Source organism: Hirundo rustica, chromosome 2 (assembly GCF_015227805.2).
Source record: "Hirundo rustica isolate bHirRus1 chromosome 2, bHirRus1.pri.v3, whole genome shotgun sequence".
In the NCBI taxonomy this organism is placed as follows: domain Eukaryota; kingdom Metazoa; phylum Chordata; class Aves; order Passeriformes; family Hirundinidae; genus Hirundo; species Hirundo rustica.
In genome coordinates, this window is record NC_053451.1 from 35,265,967 (window position 1) to 35,271,649 (window position 5,683).

Consider the following 5,683-nt stretch of genomic DNA (forward strand, 5'->3'; position numbering starts at 1 on the left):
GCTTTCCAGCAGCTTTTTAATCGGTGGATTTTTGTATTCTGTGCTGTACTGAATGGTCAGGGCTGGGCCCAGACTCACTCTGCTGATAACTGGCTGGGCATGCAGAATTTGCATCGGGATTATATTTCTTCTTTTGCTATGAGTCCTAATTCTGATATATCTGTCACTATCTGTGATGAATGGTTACCAGAGAAAACAGTATATTTTGTGTGTGTGTGTGTTTGTATCCCTCACAAACACTTAGCTTTTTAAACATCAGGAAGCTTTTGAAGCTATTCTCTTAAAGAGCAAATGTGACACTTGTGCTGGCTACATCTTATGAAGTGACAAATAATTGGGGCTGTGCCTTGTGTGGTTCTTCCCTCCCCTCCATTCTGTGTATTGTTCAAATTCTGCATGATCTGTTTGCTGATGGCTCTTCAATAAAAGCCTTTAAAAAAAATTGTTTGCTGGACAAACTATTGAAAACACAGAATGCAGCTATTCCCTTGGATCAACCTAAAGCCTGATGCTGAGCTCACCAAGCCAGGTGCACTGGGCTTTCTGTAAGGCTTCCAAACCAGACAAACTGCCCTGATTCATGAGACAGCATATTTGACATTAATAAATGGCTGGGGCAGTCCCCTTGTTTTCCAGCTTTGGCTTCATTCACACTGCAGCCCTTCTTCAAAAAGGATTCTTTGCAGTTTAAAGGACAACTCCATTTTTGAATGACTCAGGCAAGTCTTCGTGTCCCCAGACTCTTAAAATTCCATCTCTGTTGAAAAGTTTTCTCAGCTTTGATATGTCTGATAAGTTGAGGTTTTTCCTAAGATCCCAGGTGTCCTTTTCTATTTCCAGTCTCTTCCTGTCCTCTGGGAACATAGAGAACACAACACTGGATTTTTATCTTTTCAAACACTCCTGTGTATCTTCTTTCCAATAGGTTGTCTTTTTCCTCATCTAGTGTTAAATATTATGTTCAGACTCTGCAGTCTGAATGTCTTGTGCTTTTGAGCAAGGTAATTTCTTAAAGACTCCCGAGAACAAGACCAAATAAGAAGTGCAGGGATAAAGGATGAGCTGTATAGGATTTGCCTGAATCCTGTTGGAGTTCCTCTTTTCCAATAGTTCCAGTTTTTACTGTAATACATTCCAGACTCTCACTCATGGACTTTATGATAACATGTCCTTGTTTCTTTTGAAATAAAAGTGGGGGTTTTTGTTGTTTTTTTTTTTTTTTTTTTAAATCGATTTTGTTACAGCAAAGATTTTAGAAATGCTGTTGTATCTTCTTACACATTAATTGATGTGTGGTAATGTCCTGGTTTACTGCAGAGCGGGGAATGAAACCTGTAAGAGTTAATATAAATTTGGGCATCAGAAATTATTTAATTGAGCAAGCAAGATCCTGGTCCAATTGTTCCCACTAGCCCACTGATTACTCCGGGTGCTACTCCAAGTGAAAAGTTTGGGATAAGCATTTCCATGTTGTATGGATGAAGATGTAAACAGCCCAAATTACCAGCTACTCTATATTATTAGTCAGCTTGTGTCTCCTCTCTCTCCCCTGCTGATGAACTTACCGTCTCAGGAAACAGCTGCTGCTTTGTTAAATGGAAAACACTTTTTAGTTTCAAGCAGCATAAGTAATTTAAAATTTCATTCCTCTTTCTCTTTTCACTCCTTTAATTAGCAAAAAAAGTTACCTTCAACAACATTTAGGACAACATGCAATTTCTCAACTTTAAGTTTTGTGAAATTAAACTTTTTTTTTCAGAGGAGTTTTGTTTGTGTTTTTGTTTATTTGGGGGAGGGATGTTAATAATCTTACTATTCCATACAGTTTGTGTCTGTGAGACTGATTCAAATGCACTTTGGATCAGCTTCTTATTGATTGGACCAGCTTATGGATTATGTGACTTGTTTTTATGGTATTTTTAATTGGTTTTACTTTTTTCTTGTCAAGCTGAGTAATCAAAACTTTAGGTCTCATCTCAAGCATTCAGACTTCATCTTAAAATCCACGTACACATCTCTGAATGTTACCAAGGGGCTGTCTTGTGGTTTGGCTCCCTCATCTAAATGTTGGCTCTCCTGTGTGTTTCATACAGGTGAGAATGAGTTGGGCCATAACAAATGGGTGATTTGTCTCTCCAGGCCTATGATGATGGGCCATACCTCATCTCAGGCTTTTGTAAGTCCTTGACTTGTGTCAGAAATTACTGGAATTTACGACTGTATGTTTCCTACATTAAAAAAAAAAAAATGCAGAGGGAAAGAGTTAATGGTTTTCTACAAAGCATGAATCTTAGTGGTGAGTCTGCAGTTTGCATCAATAAAAATGCATTAAAATAATGTTGAGTTTCTGGAACTAGATTTTTTTTTTGGTGGGACATCAATTTTTTTCCTTTGGTGGATTCCAAGTTCTGCAAGTGACATTGTGGGGTTTGTACTTGACTCTTGAGGAGTGGGGGGAGAGCTGGTTACAGGAATCCTCGAGTCACACACATGGCACTCAGGATGACAGATGGTGAGTCTGAGCTCCTCTGGGAGTTTCTCACTTCAGAGCGTTGGCTGTGCTGAGGAGCAGGTGTATGAGCTGGTTGTGCTCTGTAGGTGACCACACTGAATGCAGTCAAACTTCCTATAATGGGAAAAGTCCATTTTCCTTTTGAAAGCTTTGCCAGGCAAACATACACTTCCCATGTGTCCCTACTGAGGAAGGTTGTGAGGACAGATCTGCAATGTCCCTGACCTGGCAAGGGGAGGTTTTAACCAAACAGTTAATAGGTCAGAGCTAAGGCTGCAGACTCTTGGGAAGGAGCTAAATAGCTTCTGCAACTCATTTTGTTTGTAGGATAATTTTAATTTTGAAGATGATCAAATATTTCATCATCAAAAGAATGTATAGAAAGGAAACTCCCTCTGCGAGCATGGATTCTAAATCACAGGAAGAGTGAGAAGTTTTGTCTCCCATGCTGTCTGCCCACCAAGGATGTTGCAAAAAAATGTCATTATGCTTTAAGTAAAGAGACTTTTTTTATTACCTCTGCTCTTAAAAGGGTATTTAGCGGTTGTGAACTGAATCTCTAAGGAATCATGAGTGACCTAAAGAGCTCTATGTAGGTTAAGGATAGCACATAGACACTTGGATATTTTATCTCCTTGCAGGAGTAATGGTGGAATCGTTGTGCCTTTCTGGCAGTCAGGAGGACACTATGAAACCACTAAACATGGCATGAAAGAGTACAGGGGATTGTATACTCCAAGCCTCCATTTTTAGCTCTCCCCTGTTCATTCAGAACATCATTGTTATACCGTAACTGGCATCTTACTGGGTGTTACTACTGCAGCCTCTAGGTTTTGGTGTTTTTTTAAAATAATCTAACCTCTCTGTGTGTTTTACACCAAAGCCTTGGTCTTTCAAAGATGACTGCAAATCTGTCTTTTTTTTAAAACGGTCCCTGTCAAAAAACCTAAAATGGTTTGTTTTGGCAGTGCAGGTTGGCAGAAAATGTGCAGCGAAGGAGTGGCAAAAAATATGAACTGAAGATATCTGCAGTAAATTAACAGTGCTTAAGTACTTTTTAATTTCCTCCTTCTATTGTTAAAATTTATAATCTAAAGATGCTGGGCATTGGAGCTTTCACTCGCCTGAGTAGACTTGTGCTCCTGTTTTGTTTGGATTCCTTCATTTCCCAGCACTGCCTCCAGCCGCAGGAACCTGCGAGCCTTTCTTGTTTTAGCCCCCCCAGCCCAACTTTATTTTACCAGGAAATCCGAAACCATTTGATTCACCTGCTTTAAGGCAGTGTCCTCCTCTGTACCCTTTCAATACCACAAGCCCAATGAAGGAATTGCTTTACAGCAGAGTGAGATCGCTGACAGCTGATTGCGCTCCTACCCTGGACCCTGCCGAGGTGGGGACCTGCTCCGTGCTTGCTGCCCCCGCAGTGGGGATCCCGTGCTCGTGGGCAGGACGCAGAGACAGCAATGTCCTCAACACCCACAGCAGGGAACAGTCAGGATGTGCTCCTTCGGCACCTCACAGCTGTGCTCTGCGATCGGTAATCGGCTATGGGCTCAGCCTCAGCTGCGGCTGATCTTGGCTTTTGGGTGCCGGATACTCAGCGGAGGAAGAGCAGCCGTGGGGTGCTTTGGATGTAGCCTGTGGGCGCCTCCACGTGTAACAATGTCCTCTCCAAAGTCCTCGGTGCTGGGCCCAAGTGTTCCCTGGGTGGGGAGCCAGGGCTCCCCAGGGCGGGTGGGGGCTGCCCAGCTCTCAGGGGCTTTTCCCTCCGCCGGTGATTTGAAAAATCTTCTGGTTCCATCCCCCAGTTTGGAAAGCAGGGGCAGTGAAACACTGAGACCAGGAATAGCAAATCCCTTCCGTTTGTCTTGTTGTTTTCTAATGTATGCGACCTCTCTGGGTGGTTTAAGCGGTTTAGGTACTTTCTATAAAAGGGATCTTTTAATGACAAAACTAATGTGATTATCTTACCAAGTGTGAGAGGCGTATTCAAGGTTTAAAGAAAATCGGTTAGAATAGCTGAATGTATCTGCTTAATCCTTTCTCTAATGTGGGTGGACAATGCTCTGGGAAGCAATTGGTCTTTCTTTCTTAGAGTAAATGCCCGGTCTCCAGAGGTAGGAACTTGTTTGCAGCTTTTTATACCCTTACGCTTCACCTTCTAGAGAACACAAAGGCGCAGGAGAGAGGCAGAGAGCTTTGAGAGGCCAAGTTTTACCTCAAATAGCTGGGGGTGTAACCAATACAGGCCCAATTCCGGCGGGCGGCTGAGCACCCTCTGCTCCCTTTGACTGCCACCTGAATAGAGGGTCCTCCTTTTTGCTCTCCTGCAAAATCACGCTCCCTGCGACACGGAATACAGGAACACATTCTCCTTTCTGAGCGTGTGATGAAGTCATCTGCAGTTTCTTGGATGACAGGACCCTGTCTGGTTTTGTGCTTTGGGTGAGCAGCCCTGCCCATGCAGATCCAGGGCTTTAGACCCAAAAGTCCAGTTTTCCATATCAACCCTTTGGAAAGGTTTGCATCTGACAAGTTTTTGCAGGGTGGTGCCTGAGCCGGGGAGGGAGGACAGCACCGAAGGGTGATGCTGTGGGATGCAGCCACCGCTGGACCTTGTCTGGCACCAGCCTGGTGGTGTTCAGCTTCTCTGCTGCTCGGAGGCCTGTGCTTGTGATTCTTTGGTTTCCCCATGTCCATCTGAAGGCACAGGTCTTAGACACATTAGGAAATCTTTTTGTCGGGAACAGTTAGCAAGATAGGTGGAACCCCTCATGTTGCTGAAGCATTTAACAAAGCAAGTAGTGGCTCTGGGACTCTTTAGAAGATGGGTTTGGCTTCACAGCAGAGAAAAATGGGATGCATTTTTCTAATTTGTTTTCTGAGCACCCTCAAAACAGCACATCAGGAGGAAAAGGATATTGAGCTTTTGCCTTTCCCAACTGGAATGAAACGCAATCTCATCTCACCACCCAGTAGAGCAACACAGGAAAAAGAGATACCTCAAGATGAGTGTGTCTTTCTCGTGAAGATAGACACTCAGCTATACTTCTATATCTCATCTACCTGCCTTGACTTTGGACTTGGTGCTGGGCTCTCTGGAGCGCAAGACATTGTTCAGGAACTTAGTGCACCACCTAAAAACCAGTCCCAGATTGTATCAAACTGAAT